The sequence below is a fragment of the Corvus moneduloides genome, chromosome 12 (genome assembly GCF_009650955.1).
Source record: "Corvus moneduloides isolate bCorMon1 chromosome 12, bCorMon1.pri, whole genome shotgun sequence".
Taxonomy (NCBI): Eukaryota; Metazoa; Chordata; class Aves; order Passeriformes; family Corvidae; genus Corvus; species Corvus moneduloides.
In genome coordinates, this window is record NC_045487.1 from 12,222,153 (window position 1) to 12,249,035 (window position 26,883).

The following is a 26,883-nucleotide window of genomic DNA, read 5'->3' on the forward strand; positions in this document are numbered from 1 at the left end:
TAACTTCTAAAAATAAAAATAAATGTAAAAATATATCCTTTTTGCCCATTGTGGACATTTGAAAAGCCACAGGCCATTCAAATTGTGCTGTGAATAGACCATTCTCCAGTGTAAGAAGAACGAGTTCTTCCCAGGATTCAAATAAAAAATTTTTCATCTTCACTGTGAAGAGCTTTTTCCTCTGCTTTTCTTTATGGGAATAAAAGGCCTTTCTGTTCTTTCAGTTGAGTGACCTCTGCCTTTTAGGGGGAAATGAAGTTTCTGCTCCACTCACCCATCACCACCACCCAGAAATCTTTAGCTTCTGTGCCTGAGCCAGGTGAACAATTGGTACAATTGGGGATGGGAAGGAAGGAAAGAGAAGTATGTGAGCACACATTCATACTTTTTCCACCAAAGAAGGCAGGAAGATTCGTGACCACAAGAAAAAGAACTTAAAGCACCTCTGAGGTAGAAATGGGTAGATTTTGTGGCACAGTAATGTGATTGAGATTTAATTGGAAAGCTTACTGTTAAATGGCTCAGGCAGGTTTGCAGTTGCCAAAAGAATACCCTTTATACATTCAGATATGCAATACCCAGTCTGCAGCATCAGTCACAGTCCATTTAGGTGATTTGGTACACTGCAGTTTGTTAGAATATCACTAAATTGTCTCAGTAACTCCTAGAATAGAGGTTTGGGATTTTATTGAATTTATTATGTTTTCAAATAGCATTCATTAGGTATTCTTCAAGCTATTCTGGACATATGTTAGGCTTGAATCTTGAAACTGAACATATGAGGATCTAGGGTGTTCTTAAACACAAAGTCATCCTGGACAAAATCTAGCCCAGCTTGTTGTGATTTGTTGGCAGTTGGAGATTTAAGGACTGAGACCATCGTCGTGGTACACTAACATTGTCCCTGGCAATAGGTGGGAATAAACAGATTTAAAAGGGCACAGTTTTGACAATACTTATTTAAAAATTATTCCTTCATCCCTAACAAATTCTTTAGTGTTAGTTTGCAGATGTATCACCTCTGTCATGTAGTCTATGAATTTCAGTTATTGTCATTATGGATCTGGCATCCTTCCTAAGTATTGTATATTGTGTATTGTACATTAGGAAGTTTTAAGTTGCATATGCACCTTTTAAAATGTGCAGATATATTACACCTATCCTTTTAAAAATTGACTAATGATTGACTTTAGGCAGTGGTGTTCCTCTAATCTGTGTGTATTATTTAAATTGAATGAAATTATTTTCATTTTTTAAAGTAATAAGTAAATTAAGGGGAAAGTCTTTGTAGGCTGCTGTTTTTATTATGTCCTAACCTTAAGTAGAAAGAAAGCCAAGCCAACTAGTTGTTCTTGCTTTTATTAAAGTTCCTGTTGGCAGCGCACTGATGGGACACATTAATCTTAGTATTAATGCTGAGGAAAAGGGGCTTAGAAGCCTAGGATGAATAAATCATTCCAGAGCCCATTTGGATCTGTTGGCACCTACCCTGCTATGTTGTTGCTGGATAGAAAGGCTTCTCTAAGTGTTAAAGGGTTGGATAGCACAGTTGGCTTATTGCAGACTGGCCCTCAGTAATCTGTGAGTGGTCTGAGTGGGGGTAGCAAGCACCAGGGCAGGGTGGTTTGAGCATGATAAGCCTGTGGGCTGGCACTGAGAAAAGTAAAGACACATTTTCTTCCATCCCCAGTAATCTGTGTAGTTTTTGTCACTGAGAGTGGTGCTACTGATGCTTCCAGTCTCGCTCTGAGGTATTTGTTGGCACTAGAGAGGAAGAGTAGCTGAAATGTTTCCTGTTTGTGTTACTTACGTCCATCTCCAATCACTTCATTAAAATTTTTGGACCCTCAGGGATGATTCATTTATTTTGCAATTTAAAAGCCACATTATCCATTTATCTTTCCCTTGAAGACTCTCTGAACATGCAGAAAGGTAAAATCATCAGACTCCAAGAGTAACTCTTTGCTTCAGTTCCTTCCTATCTTGCTCTTTTCTGGGCAGCTTTTGGGGTTTTTTTTCAGTCCCTTTGTTTCTGCAACATGTTCATCTATTTGTGGTTGGCTCAGAAGCCCCTCACTGCTCTGTTTCACAAAACTGCCCTGCTCTCAAGACTCTCCTTCATAACACAGCCTCAGAAATGGGTTTTGGCTACCAGTCTTTTTGGCCCCTTCCAGATTCAATTCAGATGCAGTTCTGCACATCTTCAGTGTAGGATGCAACTAATATGTGTCTCCATGAGGTTTCTGGGATGGCCAAGGTGAAGGAGCTCAAGGAAAGAGGGAATGAGCAGTGCTAGACAGCACTGCTGTGGTACTGGATGGTTCACAGCCTTTTCACCACTCTGCTCCTGATGCCAATAAATCAGTGACTGCTGTGATGTGTTTTCACTGGCCCCAGGTGGGCTCTTCTGTCCTCTGGAGCATTCTATGCACTTAAAAATTAATGGGGTGGGATTGGTCTCTGGGTGACTTTTTCCAAGTTTCCCACAGCTTTCATTGCTGTTCCATGAAACAGTGGCTGCAGACACCAGAGGAAGGTTGGCATGCAGCAGTAGCTACACATTTTCAGCGGCAGTCAGTGAACAATTGCATGCTACAATTCACACTGTCTTCTCTGGTCTGTTCTTCAACTGATGAAGCACCTATTATTAGCCAGGCAATAATCAAATATTTGAAATAGTCATATAAAAGAAGATTTGGAGAATAATGCATGCTACCATCTATTAGGCATTTCACACCTTCAAGGGATGCACTGAAGTGTAGAAATTCAAGCTATATCACTGTATTTTTACCTGACACAATTGCTGTTGAGACAGCTCTATTTTCTCAGTGTATTTTATTCATAAAACAATCTCATTTTATAAGCACAGATCATCTTTAATGCAATGAATGTAATGAACAACAATTATTTTGGTTAACTTTTAGTTGTTAGCACAAATCACAGTTAAAGTAACATTAAGAAAGAAGGAAGATGGAAAACAGCATGAAATGTCTCAATACATTTTATTTTCAATGAAATAATAGAATATCACTTTACCAGGTCTAACATAAATGGAAGCATTTGAAGGCTATCAACCTGTACATGTGATGTAATAGATAGAAACATACTATTTCAAGTCAGCTGGTTGTCAGTGGACTTGGGAAGGAAGCTTTTCATTTACATGTGGTCCTTGTAAAGCTGCTGGTTAGCAACAGTTTACAATTTAAAAACTCAAGCAATGAGCAGTTACAATGTGGTAATGTAACACCAGAAACAGAAGAGAGAGGACAAGAGTCACTTGGTCTTTTTTCAGAATGTGATTTTCCCAAGAAAGTAATAATAATTTAGCTCATTTCTTAAGGAGGGGAACAAATCCCTGTGTCTATTTTGATACAGCATCTTATTCCCTTTCTACTTCCTGTCTTCTCCCACTGTCTCTGGCCCAGAGCTGTGCTAAGTACAATGGCTTGTGCAGTGACCTAATTCTGGTCTCAATTTGTACAGCACAGTTGGTGAATAATATCTACTTTTGTTCAAAAGCCTCCAAATTGAGTATATATTGAAATTACTGGTTGTAGAACAACAGTGACTCAAACTTTTGATGTTAAAAAAGAGAATCTGTAGTTCTGAATTGATTTGCAAGTAAATGTTATTATAATAAAAAATCATCTTCTGAATTCCTCACTTTTCTTCTGCATTTTCACAATAGGGTCCTTCCAAAATGCCAGGGAATGTTCATGCCTGCAATGGTCTCATCACATTGTGTCATGTCAGAGAAGGTTTGTGAGCCTGGGTCTCTATGGAAGGGCCAAGTCTTAATGCAGGCACCTTTTATCTTAGAAGAATGGGATATCTAATGCTTGGTTCCACTTGTTAACAATTGGAAAAGCAGAATCTGGCCTAACTTGTAATAATAGTTATTATTAAATTGCATGGTGGGCCTGAGTCTAATTTTACTCTTATTTTATAGAGCCATTGACTTCGATGGACTTGCTCCAAAATTTTCATTGGCATAATAGTGAGCAGAATTAGGCCCAATAACTGTCATGTAAAACAAAGTCATTCCATCTTGTAAACCATATAGCAGGTTACATGGTAGTTAAGTGTGGGCCAAAAACATTAATCTTTCAGATGATGTGTTTAATGGCAGCCTTGGATGCTTGCAGTCAATTAAAATTTCCTGGCACATTTTCATAGGACAAGGAACGTTTGTTACTAATCATGTCCAAAAGAAATTCTAGCTGGTGTAATTGTATTTTACTTAGCTAAAATTGCCTTTGTGCTTATAGTTAGGTTGTTATTCTTCTCTCTATCTTTTAAAAAACCCTCAGAATTTTGCAGTTATTTTGGTGCAGATGGTAGCTGTGCTATCACCCAGGAGCAGCATAAAGTAGAGTTTCTCTTACTCTGTGCTGTGGAACTGCAAAATGTCTTTAAAGTCGAGAATTGGGAGGGGGGAAGGAAGTGTCAAGGTTGCTGTTTTAATATTTAGGGACAGATTCTCAGCTAATATAAATTACCACAGATGGGTTGAAACATCATAATTGATCTGCTTTTACCTCTTAAAATAATGAACATTTTAATTGGCCATGCCGCTTTGGTTTTATTACTCCTACCTATAAAATACAATATTTTATGACACTTTGATCCAAAAAAAAAAAAAAATAAAAAAAAATAAAACAACATACAGGGTATTACACTTTTTCTTGTTCTTTCTCCTTGTGTAAATCCTGAACTTGGCTTAAAGTGACTATGAAACACTTCAGATCAGCTACCATAGCAATAAATATTCTTTGAAAGTACCTGTATTTCTGCCCATTTCTTTGGGCAATCAAATCTTCACTTTGTTTAACGCTCATCAAAGATAATGTGAATTTTCCCAGCCATTTGGAAGATGGGGCAGTGTTACCGTACTAAGGAATTTATGCCAGATTAAAAATCTCTCCTAAGAAGATGCCCCATATGAGCTTCCAATGGATACATGGAGACCAATTGTTTCTTGCATGCTCTGTGGGAAAACCTAGCAAACTGTGGATGTGAGAGATCAGGGAAGAGTTTGGGAGTTAACTGTTGTGCTTTCCCTTAGAGCTACAGAGTGGCTCAAGAAAGTGTGGTCCTCTTCCTCTTAATAAGTTATATATTACTTTTATATCATTTTTACTTCACTCTATCTCCCAAAATGGCATGTTCAGGGAGGGAGCAGTGGTGTTTTTGTCTTTGAGCAGCTGATCAGTTTTATGAGAATATGTTGGGAATATGAGTCAAAGTGTTCCAACAACCTCCAGATGCATCCACAGACAGAAATCTTCATTGCACTCTATTAAACAACAAAAAAAACCAACCCAGAAACTGATATTGCTGGTACTGAAGTCTGGTGGTGATCTAAAACATTGTGCACATGTTCATAGGCATTGGAAAAAGCCAAAGGTGCATGTGAGGCAATAGCTGCATATTTTAGTTAAATATATCAGGAAGCAAAAGTGCTTGTGACCAAGCCAGAAAATTGAATGCAAATAGTGGTTTGGGCTTACCAGCTACAGGTCTCCTAACCTGAAATATTATATTTTTGGATTTCAGTTTCACAATACTATATACTTGGCTTCTCCGGTTCAAGTCCATAACAAATTATTTGCATGCTGTGCTGGGATTTTAAAAAAAAAGTAAAAGTTGAGAAACAGCTGCTGTTGGCTCTTTAGTTTGACTTCAATTTATTCTCAAACTCAGCCAACAAACACAGTCCTCCTACACTTGTAGAGCTTCTGGTTTTTCTTGGCCCATACAGCCCTTTGTCCTCTGGCAAAATTTCACTGGAAACTTCATGCAAGTACTGTTTGATCTTTACCAACTCATCTCAAGGAGGAGGACTCATGTTTTAGCTTCTTTTCCCTCTCTGTAGTGGGGAAAAGCGAAAGGTAGAAATTTTATGTGAGGAAACAATACAAGAGTTCTTGGACAGCTGTGACTGTGGGCTTTCCATTTATTCTTCAGTGAGGTATTTACCAGGATAACCAGTGACTGTAATAAACGTAATGAGGTCTTACTGTATTTTCTTTCTGTATTTTGTGTGCAGTTTACCCAACACTCTTACTGTCTCCAGAGTGAGAGGACTCTGAAAACCTCCTCTTTCAATTCATTGTCTTATACAAATAGGAATCAGTGCACATCTCTGCAGGAAGCAAACCTAGGGAACTATGACACTTAGTTTTTGATCACTGCCACCCTTGCTGAACAAATTACGCTCATGTGCGATCAAATATTCTTTTACTCTTTGGAAATTTGAATCAAACTGGCTCCAGAATGGTTCTGAGACTAAGGAATAGAGGAAATGAATGAAAAAAATTTAAAAGGCCAAAAAGATAGGAAGTATTGATGCAGAAACAAACACTAGTGTCTCTGACATAAAGATTAGCAATGAGACATGTCCTGCCGCTTCTCAGATATACACAATCATCTACCCGGTTTCTGCCTGGAGTCATAACTGTGTGAAGTAGAAAGCAGCAGTTTTGCATGTTTGGCTGATGGTTTCCCTCTTTGCCTTCCTTCTTTTCCTCCTTCACACTTTGACAACAAATTTCAATTGGCTGCAAGACTTCAGGATACATTCTTCTGCCTGTATTCAACTGATCCATAAATACCTACTTTCATTTGCCTCCACAGCACCCTTCTGGTCTCACTATTCTGACTTCTGCTGCTTGCTCATGCTGAAGTTTTGGACGTGCCAGATTAATTATCCCTAAATCAGAGGAATCTGCATGTCTAGTCAACCTTTTTTTTTTTCTGATATCAAGGTGGCAGAGATATTAAACAGCAGTGTCCAGGAAGAGAAGACGAATAGCTTGGAATAGCTGAATTTGTTAATAGGAGCATGAGAGAGTGAAGAGTTCATGCTGAAAGGGGCTGTGGTAACATAACAGTTTACCCACACAGAAACAACATAAAAAATGGTTTAAATATCTTTAGTAGTAAAATCAGGATGCTGTCATGAATCGTATTTTCTAAAATATGAGATAATGGTACAACACAGGAACATTCAAAAACCTACTATTAATTATTAATACAAATGAATAAATACACAGTGAGTTCTAATTGCCAGCTCTATTCTGAATTCATCTTTGTTTAAGGTTTAGAAGGGTCTGACTCAGACACAAACTCATCCTGTTAGTAATTCAAGCTATTTTTAATAGTGCAAACTGAGTTCCTTTAAAAGATTGTTTTAAAGTTCTCTTTGATTTCAGATATCTTCATGTATCACACTAGATATGTATCCCAGATATCTGAGCTGTGTGGGAAAGGAGCATGCTCTAACTTACACAGTGTTTTGAAAAGGCAACCTGAAACAGGAGATGTTTAGATAGTACAGTGGCAACCAAAGGAGTGTGGGGAGCCAGCTAGGCAGAAGTACTCTTTAGTTCAGTGGCTGGGCTTGAAATGAAAAGTTGTCAATTTTCTGTTTTAGAAAGGAAAAAAAGTTATTTGCTTTTTGTTCACATACTATGGGGAAATTGTCAAAAAAAACCAAACAAAACCAAGCAAATGGAAACAACGGAAAAGCTTGCTATCTGGTATGCGTTTTCAGATAAAATGCATTTCTCTTTAGACATCTCGGCAAAACAGGAATTGTTCCTATAAAGTAGTTTGGTCACTGAAGTTGTCTTTTTCCTAAAATATCTTTGTAAGCAAACTAATTTGGCAGTTTGGATTCATTTAGATTGGTGCACCTTTATTCATTTTTTAGTTTTGAGGAATAATCAGATCCTTACTTCTGAAATGCAGGAGAGAATCGTATGATTCTGAGTTTGGGCAATCCACTCCACAGAAGGACATCAAGCATGGTTTGTTCCTTTCATAAACAAGTTATTTGCTCTTGTATCATTGCTGACTCCTTTGGACTATTAACAGGCTTTTTAAAACTATTAAAGCCTCGCCACTCATCCTCAAAACTGCCTCTAGGCATCTTTGATTTATGTGGTCAGCATTTACTCCCTAAGGTCTTATCGACCTTGGCAGTGTTAGAAATCATATTTTCACATGCATGAATTGCCCTTGACTAATTTCTCCAGTACAGTTTGGGCATAAATAACCTTCCTTTAGCGGCTGTATTTTTTACTTCTCACTTGTTTATTTTTAAGAAACATGGTGTGAATGTGTGTATGGAATATACTGCAAAGTGAATCTCTATTAAGTTTGGTTAAGAATGCACATTATTGTTCTCCTTGAATATGTTAGTGCTAGATGGAAGGACTTTTAATTTTTTTTTATTTCAAGTTCTTTTTTATCTAATTTCCCTTTCAGAATCTACAATTTACAGTGACTTTTGATGTTATTCTCCCCCATAGTAGTTAAACATTTCTAAGAACAGAGTGAAATTAATTTTCTCATTGTGATGTGGGACATGTACTCCACAATAGCCCTCCCTATTTGATTAGCAGACATAAAAAAAGGTAAAGGTTTAGAAAGATTTGGAATTTGTGAAATTTGACTTCCAGTAAAAAGCGTGCCAGGGCCACAGACACATTGCAAGTGACTGCATCAGACAACAGGCCAGGAGAGGAATCCAAGAACGGAACTTCCCTTTCAGTACCTGAGCATCAAGAAAACATCTCATGCTGTGTAACTGAGTGGTTTCCAGACTAGGAGCGTGGAATTTGAGCACTACATGCATTTCCCACTTTTGTTGTAGATGTAGGATGTGGCCTGGCAAGCCAAGCAGCTTGGCATCCACAGGGAAAATGAAAAAAAAGGTTGGAAAGTAAAATTCCTCAGTCCAAATTCAAGCTCTACAGCTGAGCCATTATGCCCTGGTGTGTAAAGGAAATCACTGTATTGGAGAATGTGTTAACTGCCATGGCATTATAAAACTCCTGTGATTTGGGTACTTTCTGAAACATTTAACAGTGCTAGTAGAAAGCAGGTAACCCTTTAATTTACTTGATCAAGGTAAACCTTACATAAATGTAAATAAAAAGAGGATGGTAAGGTGAATTTAACAGCAAATAGTTATTATTGAGTCATTCAGCTCTTTGAACAGGCCTTTTACCAGCCTGTTAGAAGTGTGATGAATAATTTGCGGGGTCTCTCATACAATGTTTGCAGCCATCTGTAGATACAGTGAATATTTCCTTAGTGATGCACCTACAAAAAACCTGGGTGAATGCACTACAAGATTGTCACAGTTCATAGAGCATTAGCTGAGGTACAACTCTGTGATGTGTTTTCTACACATAATTGTGGAGTAAAAACAGAACTTTTCCTTCTCACTTGCAGACATATATTTTCAGTTCCCTTTACAATGTTCTCACCAGGAATTTTCCTAACCTTCAGCCAAAATTTTTTTGACAGCAGTATGAGTTCCATTGTCTAATTCTTGAATTGTGTTTGAGATGGAAACAATACCTTCATTTTCTGACACCGTTTTCAGAAAATGTGGCATCAGTCTCAGCATTGCCTCGTGCTCTGTGACAGGGACTGGCAAAGGATGCACCTTCCAGTGCTATCTCCAGTGGCTCTCGCAGTGCTGCACTGCACTCTTGGAAGCAGCACTGCAGAGTATTTGGGCCTTGGTGACTTTGTGGTCTGGAACACAAAGTCATCAGAGTCACTTTCTCAGTGTGGTGACCTGGCACCTGTATAACACTGAAATTCCTCCAAGAGGTACAGAAGCCAAACTTAATGTTAATGACCTGAGTATTTCAAGCAGAAAAGAAATCTGTGAACTGTGAGCCCTGTTCAGCTTTCATATGAAGAATCCTCTTTTCCCATTCAAGAGTTTTTTACAAAATATTGATGCCTTTTTCCCTAAGTGTTATCCTGTGGACTTTCTTCTGTATTCCTGTAATTTCTGCTGATAATCTTTCAGGTGTTTTACTTTGTAAAAAAAAAAAAAAAAAGCCTTTTCTGTGACAATCTAATACAAAGAGTAATCTAACAATGGGAGCCTGGAGGCAAAAGTCTCCTTGTGTTAATATGATTGTTACAGAAATACAACTTTCTATGAAGATTGAAGCCCTAGTTCATGGGATTGGAACCTTCAGCCTAAAGAGAAAAGTGTTCAGGCTAAGAAACAACCATTCTACTATGATTTTCCCTGCTAGTGCTGTACACTAAGTACATAGGTTTTGTTGTCCTTAAAGGCCTTAGCTTTACCTACCACATTATAAACTATCTCCTGTTTGTTATTCATGTTGAAGATTGCTGGAAACTCCTGAGAGTTTCTTGTATTGCCTGCAAAGTGCTGTCAGTGTGGCACACCTTTTGTTCTTTTTAGAAAAGCATAGGATAATAGCAAGTTGGCAGTGGATAATTTTCTAATTATATGGCATGTTCCCCATTTCACAGGCTCACTGGCAGTTTCAGAGTGACAAGAGGATAAATGATGCTGATCTTTCTCCATACAATGACACCTTTGAGGGCCTGAGAGAAAGTTACAGTCAAATCCACATGCATTCAGGTAAGGATCTTATGTAACTTTTCTTTATGAAACCCTGATAGAATGAATGTTTTGGACAGAGTAAGCAGCTTTGCTTACTGTGCTTTATTGAGCAAAATATTTTTAAAACCAAGTTGTGAGCACCAGGTCAGGGTGAGAGCAGACATGGCTGCATCTCTATCTGAAAACAATTGCAATCATTGCATGGAAACAAAGCCTGAGGGAGGATGACCACTAGATATTTTCAGAGACATGAAGAATTATCTCACCTTAAATAGGTTGCCTCATCAGTTGTTTTGATTCAAGCTGATAATCTGTACTCTTTTCCTTCATTCTGTTGCTATGCCAGACGAATAATTTATTATACTATTGTCATGGCAGACAAGGGAGCTTTTTCTCAATTTTTAATGTTATTTGGATTCACAGGATAATTACACAGTCTTGCTTATATCCTCAGTGTTGGAGCTAATCTCATGTTGTTGTTATCACTGCCTATGTATATTACAAAGAATTCCAACAAAAATTGTTCAATATGGTTCAAGTACTATATCAGTCTCTATAGATCTGTCTTTGTCGCCTTAAGATAAGAAAACATAAAATTATGAAAGTATTTGCAAAATGAAGCTATATAAAATCTTCACCATATTCTCTCTCTTCTATGTGATGTGTTATGTGCTGCTTTACCTAGATTCTACCAGAGAGTTGGAGATACATACTATAGTTATAGACTACTGATTTGAGAATTGCTGTGGGCTCATTAAGTCATGGGAGTAATACTCTGATTAATAAACTATTTATTTGCAATTATTTTGGCTAATCCAGAATTTATGTGCTGCCAAAGCTAAACCAGAGTCTGGATTTTAAAAAAAGCAAATTATCATGACTTAAGGAATAAAATTTCATCAGATCAAATTTTATAGTTTCATCTTCATCCTGTGAGTTGTACTAGGATGATGAATTTAGACGTCAACTTTTGGAAGTGACCTGGAGTATTCAGAAAGAGTAATTTATGTTTAATGATACTGACTTTGCTACAGTCAACACAGAAAAGGAGCCAGGAGGGTTGAGGGAGCAGTTCCGAATGCAGACCTGAACTAAAAGATCTGAAACACTGTCCGGAGGGGTCTGGCTTCCCAAGGTTAAACTTAACCTTTGTCTCATATTCAGAGGTTCTGAAGAATTTCTGAGCCTCTCACACAGAATCAGCACTGACAATACTCAGAACTTTGCAGAACCAAGTACAGCCTCAGATGGGCTTCTACAGATGAGACCATCTGAGAATTTCTAGTGACTAGAAATAAAAATTTCAACCTAAAAATGTCAAGAGAGCATATGTAGGATTTTTGGAAACACAGATATTTACAATAGCAGAGAGTTGAGGTAAGTGCTAGCTTTGATTATATGGAACTCTGGTGTTAGGGCGAGTTCTGTAGTTGTATAGTTGGAGTCATACTGTTATTCATTTCTGTGCTCTGTCTAAGCATTCTTAACATACATATCCTCCTAGCCCAGGTAAGCACACAGAAGGATTGTCAAACTTTTTTACAAGTGGGAGGTCATTGCCTCAAGCTACTTAGGAAGTCATAAGATTCAAGAGACTTCCCTCTCCCATTCCATGCTCTAAATTACAGAACCATCTTTCTTCCCTCATTTTTTCTAGCTGTACAAAGTGATCCACAAAAACAATGTAGTTGATTTCTCAGTGAAATAAATTTCATAGATCTACAATAAAGGACATTTAACAGTCTTTCTACAGTTACACCTAATTACTCCGGCTCTTGAATATGCATTGCAGAAGTACCTGTGAATTCATCAGTCTCACTGCTCAGCTTTAATTGCTTTACTTTTTGTTGTTTGATTAATTTGTATTGTTGTAGCATTGATGTTTTCATTGTTCTACTTAAAATAATTGAACAATGAAACCTTAAAATTCTTTGCATGTTGTGCTTGTAAATTTACACCTAAAACCCCTTGAATATAATGTTCCCAAGCCACCTAAAGAGGAGCAACTCACACATGCCAGTGCAAACATCATTCTATTGCAGTGTTTATCACAATAAAATAGTGGGTTTTTTCATTGAGCTATGTGTTCTGAGCAAGATGCAGGAGAGCCTGGGGCTGTATTTGATCACAAGCTTCACACAATCTGACTGGGTCAATGAGTTTTTCCAGCCAATTTACACAATTTTCTGTGTGTGGACAAAATCCCTGGATTTCTCCTTAGTGTTTATCAAGGTAAGCTTCACAAAGTATTTCAGAAATCTCTCTTTTCCTTCCTTCCTGCCTGTCTGCCTTCTACTAATGTTGGACTGATGCACACTTCTGTACATCTATCTTAAGGTCAGCATGGTCACTACCATCATGTCATCTTGTGTTTAAACAGAGCAGGATTAGCTGGCCACATCTCTATCTGGGCTGCCCAGGGAGTCACGTGGAATCTTTGCTACACATAACTCCTCCCAGAGTGGGAATGCAGGCTATGCAGAATGGTTGCCACCCTGTCTGCAAACAGAACAGCAAAAGTTCTCCAGTTGATGAAGTCAAGGTGCTACAATTAAGCTTCACAGCACAACGGACACTGCTGAAATGAATTTCACTTCTTAAACTCTTTCTTCTAGAAGTTCACCATCACAGCTCCTCATTAATCCCCCTTTATGCTCCTGGAGTGTAGTTTGAATTTAGAACTTTCTCGTGTTATACTTTTCCACGCTCCTGTGTTTCAGTAGTATTTTTTTTTTTTTTTAAGTACGTAACCTGGCCAGAATTTTTTGAAGTACTTGGCATTTTGGTACAGAACTATTAAATGTAATGAGGTTTGAAGTACAGTTTGGGAGGCACACCATGTTTGCAGGTCTGATTTGTACAGTTTGTCAATTATTTGTGCATCTGAAGTGAAGCAGTACTATGTGTAGAGGTTTTGTGGGACATGGGGCTGTATCATACCATATTTTTCCTTCCTATTTGAATAGTAGTTTTTTTAGTTTTGATATTTAGGTTGCAGAGTTTCTGAGCCTGAGCCCAAGTAAGGCTTTGCTGTGATGGTACTGGATTGAATGCAATTGAAAAGAAACAAATAGGGCTTAATTTGTTGGTAGTGCAGAAATCTGCTTAATCTTAGAGTCAATGCCTGTATGGTTCATATGAGAAAAGGGGAAGCAGTTAAATTCTTTATGGTGTCCATGAAAAATGAAAGTGGATTGCTAGAGTCTAAACTTCTGTTCTCAATTTTGTCACTATTATATTGTAGGTAAAATTAGAGGAATTACTTAATGTGTACTAGAGATCACTGAAAATATTAAATGGACTTTTAAATTTTTATTTGTAGTTTCAAATACGATTAGAGAACAAGTATTTAGGGGTTAATGTTCATTCATTTGATACGTCCTATGCTGATAGATGGTGATGCATTTAATGAAAGATGGCAATGGTCTGACTGGTGGAATGTTTGTGAGGTAGAGGACAGGTTAAGGTTTACACTTGTGCTCTTAACACTGTCCTTTCTTGCATCTTAAACTATTTAGTTTGGAAGCACTATGTTCTTCAAATGAGGTAAGAATTTAGTATGCTGTGCATCTTCTCTTAATACATCTGCTCTCTATACAAAGCAAGGTGGAAAAAAGCAACAAATAAAGCCATAGAAATTGTATCAGTAGCACTTAGTTTTACATCCCATTTAGTGCAAAGACAAAGCAAATCAGCCCATAACAGAATTAACCAAAAAGAAAATGAATGGATCTAGAGAAATGGTCTATCTAAAACACTAAGTGGGGTATAAATAAGAATTTCACTAGTTTTATAGGAGGATCCTAGAAACAATCCTTTCCCAAGGTAGAACTAAGTTATTAAGTATATTTCTCATTAATACGTGGTATCCGTAACTGCGACACAAGTATTGGAAAGTTGGATAATGGTGACAGTGTTATCACCATTCTGCATTGTAAATAATAAATAATAAGGTCATTATTTCTTCATTTTTACCACCCTTCTTTGTGGTCAAACTCTTCCTTGAAGATGTTTTGGAAAGGAGAAAAACAGTACTTTCTTTTATCTTGAATCATTTGGCCTGCAATAAGTTTTAACAAAAAGCAAAATAATGATAAAGAAAATATAATGGACTCTCAGCAGAATCAGCCTGTAAGAGGGATTTCACTGCATACCATACAGAACCTAAAGCAGGTTTCCATGTTTCCACCCAACAATTAGAGCATATCCAGCTCAATGGATCTTACAGTGTACAAGGTATAATCCAGGCATTTCATCCACACCTTCTGGAAGGAGCTACTGTTTGTGAAATGAACTCACATATGAACAGCCACATTGGCAGAAGTGTGCTGGGAAATGCCACCACTGATCTGTGGAAGGTTTTGAAGATGACCATTTCAACAGGCAAATTTCTCACTTCTCATGTCCCGTCAGACTTGTGTTTGCAGCTAACTCAGGTTTGGTTGCCTTGCAGGTTTGCCCCAGCCTTCTCGGCTTTAAGAGCCATTCAGTTCTGTAAAAGTGTCTTGCTAAGTTATGCCAAGACAAATAGCAGCAGAACTGTGTCCATGCTAGGAAATTGCACCAGTGTAACTATAAACTGAGACAGTTAAATCAGCACTGTGTGTAGACATAAGTACTTCGCTGGATTTCAGTCAAAACGCTTTAAAAGTAATGTTAAATTTTGGTTTTGTGCCAGCTGTGGGCCAAACTGAACCACCTGTATTCATATTCTATGCTTAGCTGTAAGTACACTTCAAGTACATTCAAAATTTAAGACGAGAAAGTCCCACTGAAGTAATTCAAAACTTAAGGCTATGCATCTGCTTAACTTCTTTCCTGACTCAGGAGGGACTTAAGCATGTACTTAGATTTATATGCTAATATTTTCTGCTGAATAAGTACCATTATTTTTTAGAATGGCGATCAAGAAATTCTGATTTTGGATGTAATAGGAAAATTCCTAGATTCATTCAGCCAAAGATAATTGCTGTTTGGAGAGCTTTGCATGCTCATGGTAAGAAAAGTATGTTTATCCAAGAAAAAAAAAAAAACCTCTTTAAATTAGTACAGCCTACAACACAAAATTATTTTTATTAACATGTATGCCGTAATGCTAGAAGTTGTTATATGTTTGACTCAACCCAATAATCACACAATGTAAACGACAGCCAAACAAGAGCTTGAATTAATCTTTGCATTGCAAAGATTAATTAACCAGAAGGTTATTTCACACCATTCTTCAGGGCAAAACATATAATTTGCTCTAAGGTTACAGCCTCTTTACCTTGCCAGAGTACTTTAAAATAGTTTTGCAATTTCTTTTTGAGGAGCAAGGCAATAAATTATTCCCAAGGACATGTTAGGCAGTACAAATTCTGCCAGTAGAGCAACTTAAAATGTTATGAACTATACAGCTGACTCTTGTTGGGCCACAAGCCTTGCCAGGATTATCCATTTCAGTCAGTCCCACTAGAAGAGGATTCTGCATGCATGCACTCAGGTGAGCTTCACTGGCCAAACCGGTCCTCTCCCAAATCTGGGAGATTCCCATCCAGTGCCAGGCCCTCAGGAATGTTCCTTCTTTGTCTCATGTTTTGTGTTTGAATGATTCTGCTTGAGATGATAATTAAGCTTGTAGAATCTGTTTTATGACATACCATTAAATACTTTTTACTCTTTCCATATGATGCGCTGATATCTTTTCTGTGCAAAAAGGGTGTCCAACAGTCTTCAGAAGAGAGGGCTTTATGAAATCAGCTTCTTATCAAATCATTAGATTTGATGGTCCAAGCTCTTTGGTCTGCTCTTGGGAGTAATATTTGTGTTGTACCAAAGGAATTCATGTTACTGTATTTTTGTCTGTGTAGTCTGAATGCCTCAAAACTCACTTTTTAGGTGTGCTGGAATTTGATTCATGCTGCAGTGTGTGCTTACACAGATCTCTGAGATTTTCCCTTTTCTATACAAAAGGCAAAACAACTTTTCAATTTCTTTTTTCCTTTCCCACAGCTCTGTTCTTCACTGGGAACATGATAACATATTTAAGCAATGAACAAAGTGGCATTTTAACATTAATCCTTAATGTTATTGAAATGTTTAAACCTGTATATTTTTCACTGTCTCATACACCATTCTAATTCCTTTTACTCTTTTAAATTCAGACATAATTTAGAATGGAAAATTACATTTTAGAATTACACCTGCAGCATGTAGTATTAGTATGACTTTTTCATGTCATGACAGTGATGTTTCTACAATCTATACATATTGATTTAGGCTGATAATAAACAATTTGATTAGGCTCTATCTATAGGCTGTCATTTCAATCACTGTCACTGTTCCAATAGAGTGGAAGGCAGATAGCAGACACATATGGCAAGATTTCTCAAAATAAAAACTCTGGCCTGATTAGAGCCCTAGGTTCAGTGAATTGGACAAGACAGCTCAGCTGCCAGGTTATTAACTCCCTCAGAAAATACTCTGCCTTTTCCCTGGGGCCAGCCTGAATATTCTGATCTGGATCGATAAGCAATCTCCGGTGTGTACAAAATGCCAGCTAGAATCATTTGTCTCAGCGCAGTCTCCTTACAAAGGATAAAACACCTGCAGTATATGGCCTTCTCTCCCTCCTCCCCCACCTTCCCCTTTTTAACTAATGACCCACAAAGAAGGAAGAAGTAACTGAATCTGTTCCATCATCAGGAAGGCTCTCTCAGGTTTGTTTTAATGATCACAATGGCTACCTTTCAATCTTACAAAAATTATATCAGTCGTGGTTTCCCTGTGGCATGTTTATGTAAGTAATGTGAACCACAATGTAATGACAAGTGTACAGATGTCATTGTAAGAGGGCCCTTGGCAAGAAGATATCTCAGAATGTCAGAATTTTAATGAACCGTGGACTGCTGGTAGGGTTCTCTTTGGTGGTTGTCTTTTATATTTGTAATGTGTGCTGTGATCTGTTGCTTGGGCCTGAGATTTTTCAAGAGTGTTTAGCAGCAAAGGATACTTTACAATTTCTTAGAACAGAATCATTGTTTTCCAGAGTGGTGGTGTTTTCCCAATCCATTACTTATCTGTGGTTTTGTTTGTAGCAGTGCTGGATTGCAGCCATATAAGTTGTACTTTCTTTAGATGCCAAAAAGGAATTTTTGTCTGAGTGAATTCAGAACCATTCAAAGCTTTTGGACTTTTTTTTCACATGTTGACCTATTAATAACTTGACTCAAATTAAAATCAAGTATCTGCAAGGCTTGAGAGAATCTGCAAAGCTCCAAGTTTCTCTCCTTCATTGATTATTTATTACAGCTGGAGTCACAGGACAGAACCTGCTATTGCCTAACAAGTCTGTAGCTTCATATCTCCCATGCTGTCAAAAAAAAAAAGCTGAATCTCCTCAGCAATCTACGTAGAATTTACTGAGCAAGTTCTGACACTAAATACCTGTTTCTGAGTATGGATGAAGAATAGAGGCCAGTTTTGACTTATTTTTCCTGGCTATAGAACTAGCTCCTCATCCAGCTGTTAATGACAGCATTGTTTGGACCTCAGTTTAGGTAACTGTTCACATCTGTATGCCTACAGAAAGCTTACCTTGAGTTAACATAAACTGAAGATCCATGCCTAGTTAAAAAATTAAATGTTTTTTCTATGTCATATTTGATTATGACATCATAAAAAAGCATTTTGTGTTTGTATTGCCATCACTTGGAAAAGGAAGGCTTGCATTTACTCTCTGTCCTTCTTTGCTGCATGAAGTGCCTTGCCCTCATAATGTCACGAAATTAGAATATTGCCTTCCAGACAGCTCCCTTCACATTTGCTATCCAAAACTTCAGGAACTAAAGACGCTTTTAAAAAAGAACAATGTAAAGGAACAACTTTAGTGAATTGATTTCTCAATGTAGAAAACACATTTTCTATCGAGACACTTATTAGAATGTTTATCAGAGAAAATGCACACGGTTTATATGAAAAGCTGATGTTATGTTAATTCCCATTATTATATACAGATGATATTGAGGAAGATGGAACAAAGTGCCTTTAAACCGTAGCTGATGACTTTTTTTTTCCTGTTTGTTACAGTTTTATTGTAGTGAAATATGTTCATTTTAGCAGTGGAAAACTGCCCTAAATAGACAGCATAAGAGCAATAAGATGTCACATTGCAGACAACAATTTAAAAATGATGTGCTCTAGAAGTAAGGCTTTTAGACATTTTGGTTTATGTATTAAAAGTTCCCACAAATTTGATTGAGAATGAGCCTTTGATTGATATTTGCTGCAGTTATGCTGCATTAGACTCGATTTATCCACCACCTCTCATTGTTGCTATTGATTGATTTTTAAATTAGATGAAGGCAATCAGTAAATACCACCCAATCAAGTCCTAAAAACATACAGGAGATTAGACAATTTAGGGTAATCAATGAAAATATTCTGTGATTTGCTACCACTCAATTTTGACCATAAATTATGACCATAACTTGCAAGTTAGTAAGCCATAAAACAAGTGGATGTGACAAGAAAAACTATAAGAAATGAATTAAGGAGATGAAGAGGAACCACTAGTGTTATCATTTAATGAGACAAAATTACTCTTTATACATATCTGGCATTTCTAGTTGAGTCTTGCCAACAGCATTGGAGTACAAGAGCACTAACACTTCTCTTATTTTTCTAGGATTTTTGTTTTGGGGATTTTTTTTGTGATATAAAAATTGTTCTTTTATGTAACAAATCAGTTTGAGCAATAACTAATCTACCTAATTGTGTTGCAGCAAATAAATTAATGTAATTTTAGGTTTAAAGCCTGCTGCTTGCTAAAACCCATCACCTTTATCTCATCACCACCCTCATCTCAGGCGCTTGCAAAGACTAATTTTAAGGTCACACTTCTACATGGAGTTGTATTCTACAAACTTTAAAATGTAGCAAAAATGTAATGATAGTATAGACCAGCACTTTGAGGAAGCTGTGCCAGTACACTTTCTCTGTGATACATGTCACCTGTTTCCTATATTCTCGCAACAGTCTTATTAGGAACTAATTCACATACCTTTAAAAACCTGTTTTAAAGCTTATTTGCTAGTTGTAAATAGGTGTCCACGTTTTTTCTAGTTATGAACTTCAGCATCTATTTGGAATTTCTAGGGAGTATCTATGCAGTTCTAGGCTGAAAAGCTGCTTACAAATATATAAACAACTATTAACAGCTATAGGCTATATTGGTATGAATTGGTGATATAAAGCAAATATTTATCGTAAATGTGCTCTGTTAAAAAAGTAGTACAGATGTGATACTGAGCAGCATGAAAAAATCTTCCTGGTTATGCCTTTATGATCCTCTTTAGAATAAAGAAAACTTGAAAAAGGAGTCCAGAATAATTTTTGGGAGTGTTGATCATAGAAAAGGATGAAATGAAGATACTTTTGACAAGAGGAAAACTCATGTGCCTTTTTCTACATTAAACAGAAATCTGAGAGGCCTGAAAACTGCCCAGGACCCTTTGAAGGGTGATGAGATTGTTAGAGAGGACAGAAGGAAAGAGCACTCTCACTGCACTCACACCCACTAAAATGCAAAAGTGACTTTGGAGAGCTTGATGGTAGAGCAATTCCTTTGATAGCAGATAAATGCAAAATGCACAGGGGAAATAAATATTGAAAATATTTGGATTTATATTTACCATGGTTTACTTAATTCCCAGTAAAGACAGATTTCATGTTGCAGCAGAGAAAGCTGAAGAAGTCAGAAGAAAGCATTAGTGGTGCTGCAAACAAAAGATTAGTCAGCAAATACTGACTCTGTGTCAGCAGGTGGACTCTGTGTGAGATAATCCAGAATTAGAACATTGCAAGGATTTCATGCAGGAATTCCAAATTCTTGCTGTAGTAGACAAATATCTGGCACTAGCAACTATCAAAAAAAAAAAAAAAGGTAGTTATTCTTAGCTGGTTCTTTAAAAAAAAGTCATTTCCTTTAGCCTAGGGTTTTAGAATCATTTACTTTTCTGCACAGGTCTGTGGAACAGTATAACAGCATAAATCCATGTAAGTGCTGGGCTTCTTATAAGAACAAGTTTCTCTCTGTCAAAAACACTACTCACCTGAATTCTGAATTTAACATTAGAAAATGTCCAAGTCTGCTCTTTCGCATTTTCTATGTTATTATGTACATCTGTCTAAGGCAATCCAGTTTGAAGAACTATGTGAATCCCTAATAGAACAGAAAACCTACCCCAGCTTACTAAATATTCTCTTTTAAAATATCATTGAAATGTACTTTTCTTTAACTCCTGCATTTTATCAGATTCTGCATGCTCATAAGATTTTAAGAAAGAAGAAAATTCAGTGCTAATAATGCCTTTTCTTCCTTCCACATAAATTTGGTACTAGAGGAAACTTCTGTGTCTTACATCATTGTCATAATTTCTAACAAGTACGTACAATAAGACTGGAAGACACATAGGTCTCAAAAATTATATAATATATAATATATAATTACTATATAATATATAATATATACCTCCCTCTGTAGGTAACATTATTTCTGAAATCTGAGATTTTTATTTTAATGTGAAATCTCCTTTGCAAATGCATTTCCAGCTTATTTCTAAAAGATTCTGGATGTGATTGAACCTGTGGTAGAAATTTGCAAGATACACAGTTAAACTGTGAAGGCAGGAAATGAAACAGCTCAGAATCTGAACGAACTCTGAAGCATTTGCATTCCCATATTTAAATATTTGCCTGAATTACACATGAGCTATAACTTTTCACTCACTGGAATTTTTTGCATTCTCTGTAAGTAATAGTGCTAAGACAAATCAATGTTTATATTATTGCAATATATGAATGTATCCTGTTCAATCTCATGTTTGTGTGAGTTAAAAAATATACAAAACCCCAATAAACTCTAGTAAGTAGGACAGGAAAGGGAGAGAAAAAAAGAAAACCCCTGACTTGAAACAAAGACAGGGACCTACTCGCAGTTCCTGATGGACTGATGCAATACAATGAAGCTGGTGTATTCAATATAACTTTTAGAATAATTGCCTGGGAGGTAACAAGAAGAAGTACATTTTACTTTATCATGGTACATAAATAAAAGGGCAGACTAATTAATCATATAGCTTACTAAAAGTGCTTTTTATTTTGCCATTTAGTATGCCAGAAAGATCATTTTCTTTAATGTATATACCCAGTATTAACATGATTTAATCCATCATGTTCTGTATTATGAAATTACTTTGTTTTACTCCCTGATCCAGCTGAAGATCATTAACCCACACTATTTTCTAAGTCATACATCATTTGAGTGTATTACCTCATATAGCAAAAAAGCTACTTCCCTCGGTTATACACTCCAACTAAGAAATCATTTTTTCTGGATGTTGCTGACAAGAGGAGCTGTTTTCATTAGAAAGCAGATGGTTCACTATTTCGATTCTGTTTTACCTTCACATTTGCTCCAGCTCAGAGTTCTTTGCTGCCAGTTACCTCATTACCTCTCGCAACATCCATGTCCCGTATCCCTGACCTAGCCATAAAATGTGCTAAACAAGCAAGTGCTTTGCCTTCCCCCAACATCTTTATTTTACTCTGCATCCTCACCTGTTGTAAGTCAGGCTTCAAAAAGCAGCAAAGTGAAGCCAATCATCTGAACAGAAGGTTAAACTCCCACAGTTCTGCAGGTGTTTGTTAGCTGAGAGTGCCAAAGGTGTAATTTACATTTTCAGATTTTGAGCTTGGACGTGCAGTCACACTGCTGATGAATTTGCCTCACAGAGCTTTAAGGCAGAGTCTGGTCTTCTGTCATTTCTTGTACTTTTCCGTTTTTATGTTTATGATAGTAATATTTTCACTGTTATATTCTCTGAGTCTGTAGGATTCACGTTCTACTTGGGCTACTCTGGGTGCCTGGTAAGTGTCAATAAATAGTGGTCTGCAATGTAAATGAAAGGTGTGCATAATAGAGTAATGGACTTTTGTGAGTCAAAATGAAGACTGAAGAGTTCCTGGAGATATGTCTTGGTATTTTTAGAATAAAAAAGAATAAATTATGTTTTTAAATAGAACACTTCAAGTAACAGAAGTAACACCTGTTAAGTTTCAGACTGGTTTTAGTTATCTCTAAGCATTTGCCTTGAGAAGTAGACTTTCATCCCAGTTAGGCAAGGAGACAAAAGGCTTTCATTGCTTAAATAGAAAGCCACTTACTGGAGATTAAATCCTTAGAGGTAAACCCATCAGTACATACCTTCAGTTTCTCCACACTATGCATGTTTTGGTTTTGATCTTTCTATGCTGAGGATAATACTCAAACATTGTAGTAATAAATTCTACCTGCTTTGTGTAATTTTTTCTGGTTTCTATGATATCCATCACAAACTCCATTTTTATTATAGCTTCATGAAGTTTTCAGGGGCAAGGTTTCACTTTTTTTTTTTTTGCGCATCCTTCATAACTTATGTCAAATTTACCTTTTATTATTATCTCTTATACTTGCCATGTGTAAAGATGTTATCTTTTTTTATTCACACTGGAAACTAATACAGAGCTTGGCAGGAATAAGGGTAGAGTATTGGGAGGGATATTTGGTTTTGTTAATTTGAAGAACAACATGTTCACTAATCTTAAAGTGCATCATAGTCAGGATTGATTTAAAACAACGATCTTTGTAGAGTTTTCACTGAAAAAGGAAGAATAAAGGCCTGTAGTGAACATGTTGACAAAATTCAAGGAAAAGATCATAGACTTGGAATTGTTCCAAACATATATGGGCACCAAGGACAATGTTTAGTTATACTTTAATAAACTACTGTACAAAGAGTTCTGAATGAGCTGGGGGGAAAACATAAATCTACAATATTAGGAAAGGCAAAGCTGAAAGTCAGCCTGCAGCTAATAACCATGTCCAGTTATGTTATTTTTATGATGACACAATACCTAAGCTACTGCATGTGGCATACAAATAGTCATGCATGTTGTACAGCATAAGGAATATGCAATTGGTTGAGCTTGATTTGTACCTGTCTGCTTATAACATCCATGGATTCTGGCCTACTCTCTGTTGCATGCAGCCTCAGCAGCCAGCCTGAATACAGCTCACAGCCATAATTCGGCTACAAATAAAATAGAGCAAAAATAGGAGGTGCAGGTGCTGCTGCTTGCACATCATGAGCCAGAAACTGAAAAAGGTAAGGAACAGAGACAGCTTATCTTCTGCAGGAGGAGCTGGGCACAGCTGCCACTGGGGCTTTAGAGGCCTTTACACAGTAAAGTCTTTGTTGCAGAACTTTAACCTCCTCTCATTGGTGTGGACAGGTTTGCCAAAGTGATGAGAAAAGAGAAGACTGCACAGGCTTCTGGAGGGACTGGATTACCCACACTGAAGTATGTGCAGTGTCAGAATTTACTGCAGTAAACAGAGAAAAGATGGACTTTTTGGTTTATGCCTCTGAGTGCTCCACAGAATGGTATTTAGCATTGATGTCACCCGAGCCAATTTTTTTTTCTGCTCAAGAAAGCATTTTGAAACTACCAGATTCTGTTAATGAAAGTAATTATCAAAACTGAAAAAGGATATAGCAACACAAAAGTAGTACTGTGAACTGTTGGTACAAAACTTTGTTTTCAGTATAAATAAGTTAGTGGGTTTTGCTTTAATAGTTGTGAACTTACTTAATATACACAAAAGTTTTTTCTAGCCTTGATTTTGTCCCTGCCTGAATGTTGACAGCATAATCACAAAACATTATAAAGTATCATACCCTGGTAAAATAATTCCAAACAAAACAAATGAGAAGCCATGGGGAATTATAGCATAGGATCTTGACAAGCCAAAATAGAGAACTGTAAAGTACACCAGGTGTCATTGTAGGATTTGTGTGTGAGTGACTGTATAGAGTACACTGACACTCCTGATGTTTAAATAAATCATGTGGAGGAACTCCACCTGGTATTCTCTGGACTAAGTGAAGTACACTCTTCAAAATTATATCAAAAGCAGTTAAAAATGTAAACCATTAAAATGTGATAGTATAGCAATTTATTTATAAAAATGTCATTTGCATTTCTGAATGCTGTTTAACTTCCATGCTTGTTTTGCTGTTTTCAAATAACAAATAGACCATTTCAGATTCATAATGAGGTATGAAATAAATGAGAGGGTACTGAGGGTGAGTCATTCATTAATCATAAGCAAAACAGGGACAAATTCAAGGACACAGGAGCACAAACTGTAAAAGTAATAGGTTGCATAATCTTTGTATTTAATATTAACTATGTTATGTTTTTCACATGAGTTCTGAGAAGTTGAGTTTTTTATGTTTACATGAAACTAATCCAAGGTAAAATTTATTTCTCAATATTATTTTATCCTAGAGGTTGCCCTCTTTTTAATAAAGTACAAGACAACGAATTCTAGCTTATCACATTGTTATGAAGATTTAATAGAAGGGTTAGCACAAATATTGAGGACTACTGAAACTTTTGATTTAAGATATTCCACTTTTGACTAGAATGTACCAAACCCTTCTTGTTTGTCATGGCAGATCTCCCATTAAGGACATAAATTCACCTGGAATTGGTTGTTTTGGCCAAAATAAGTTATTATTCATATTCATCTGTCAGAGAAGGACAGAACAAGAACTATTATTCAAACCATTCTGTGTCTTCATCCTTCAAGAGGTTAATCCACAGTGACTACACAATGTGCAACAAGGTTGTTTACAGTTTTCAGGTGATGTGAGCATTTAAAGAGTTGGTGTAGCTCAAATAGACATAATAAAAATAATTTGTTACCCATGTCAGATTTCAACAAAAACCCCACAAAAATAAACTAAGTTGTAGTAAGGCAAGGTGAACTGGTGGCACAGCAAGGAGTCAGCTCACTTCAGAATCACTAAACAGATGCATCTCTCTGTTCCATGTGCATTCATTTGGATGGAGCCAGCATTAATGTTATTGCCTGTTATTTTGGAGTTTACTGGAATGAGAAGGAGAAAGAAAGGAGAAGAATCAGAGTGAGAACTCTGCACATAACTTGCTGTTAGAACCTTTGTGTTTTGTGGCCCCCAGTGTGGTACCCATGGCCAGCCCTGTGAGTGTGTCTGTAACTCTTTCTGCGTGGAGCAGGAGCGGTGGGGGTGACCAGCATGCCTGGGAGCCGTGTGCTGGAACCCCAGCACAGCTCCCAGCCCTCACAGCATGGGTCACACTGGGCTCTGGGTGGTCCATACCAGGTCATCTTTCTGCACACAAAACATGCAGGTACCCAGCAGACCGTGCTTCTCCTCAGTCCTGTTGGGATCACAGGGAGCAGTGCTCCATGTCCAGGCACATGAACTCGTTGGAGTTCTCTGGAGCTGGGCTACAGGGGCATTGATGTGCCCTGGGATCCTGCCCTCTGTGAGCTCAGGGTATGGGCTGTGTCTGCACCAGAGTCTGGGTGTGTTCCTGGCTCCTCCAGCCAAATGGGCTCCGCTTGTAGTCCTGATGGAGGAGCTGCACTTGAACTGCTTATTAGTGCCCTGTGCTTGTCCCCTCTGTCACACACTGTGCCTTGCACCCTTTAGTGGGGACAGCCGCCCCGTGAGCTGCTGCAGCCCTGGTTGGAAAGGCTGTGACCTCGCTGGGGCAGAGAAGCTGCACTGCTCTGTGACCTGGGGTCTGACTCGCAGCAGTCTTTGCTCACACTCTTGCTTAGCTGTAATTAATGCATGTTGTTTTGGTGCATATCAATGTCTGACTAAGCAGTTGCCTACATTTAGACTGTAAAACAGGAATTAATACACCAGTGGTTAATATTTAGATAAAAATTGTGATTCCTCAATATTTCCATCCACAATTTTTGCAACTTGAAGCAAAGTTGTGTCTGCAATTCTGTATTCAGAGGGGAAAAATTGTCTGTTGGTTAAAAGTACATATTCTATCAGCTCTGTTTGTTCTCCATAAGCCTGGATGAAGAAAGTATCTTAATTTTTAAAACTCACATTTAACTAATTTCCTACCTTCTCTGCTCCAACATATCTACATTTTATAAATTGTATTGGTGTTAACTTCCCAGTGTGCTTAAGGTGTTTCTTCCTTATATGAGAAGCTATATATAAGCTGCAAGGTGTTAAAGCCAGTAATTGTTCGTGGTGTTTTTCTTTCTAAAGAAATAGAAAGGACATGATCAATGAATAGACTGATATATTATCAAAACTGAGGAATTTACCCAGATCTCTGAAAAATCATACATTCCATTCGGGCCTGTGTATTATGAGAATTATGAGAATCTCATAATATATTTACCTTCAGTGTAGATGCATGTGGTTTAAGTGTGGTGCCCTGATTTAGATTCCAGAGCAAATAGGTTACCTATGATATTATCATTCCCAGAAACATATTGCCAAGCAGTGCCTTTCTCAAGCCATATGGGTAAAGGGTTCACTCTGTCCCCCATGCTCCTCTGCTTGAATGCTTTTCCCAAGCTCCATATCAAT

The 26,883-nt window shown here is 37.3% G+C and overlaps 2 long non-coding RNA genes across 8 annotated transcripts in view; one reads left to right on the top strand and one right to left on the bottom strand.

Annotated features, from left to right (window-relative positions):
• LOC116450156 overlaps positions 1–26,883 on the top strand; it is a 194,655-nt gene that overhangs the window by 93,902 nt on the left and 73,870 nt on the right. For both annotated transcript variants that reach the window (XR_004242697.1, XR_004242698.1), the window contains exon 3: positions 10,315–10,426. This is a non-coding gene — a long non-coding RNA (uncharacterized LOC116450156). The remainder of the gene's footprint in view (positions 1–10,314; positions 10,427–26,883) is intronic.
• LOC116450155 overlaps positions 21,523–26,883 on the bottom strand; it is a 36,301-nt gene continuing 30,940 nt past the window's right edge. For 5 of the 6 annotated variants that reach the window (XR_004242693.1, XR_004242694.1, XR_004242690.1 and 2 more), the window contains one exon: positions 21,523–25,382. This is a non-coding gene — a long non-coding RNA (uncharacterized LOC116450155). Of the gene's footprint in view, positions 25,383–26,406; positions 26,551–26,883 lie in introns of all 6 variants that reach the window. The other variant, XR_004242691.1, reaches the window with a different exon arrangement.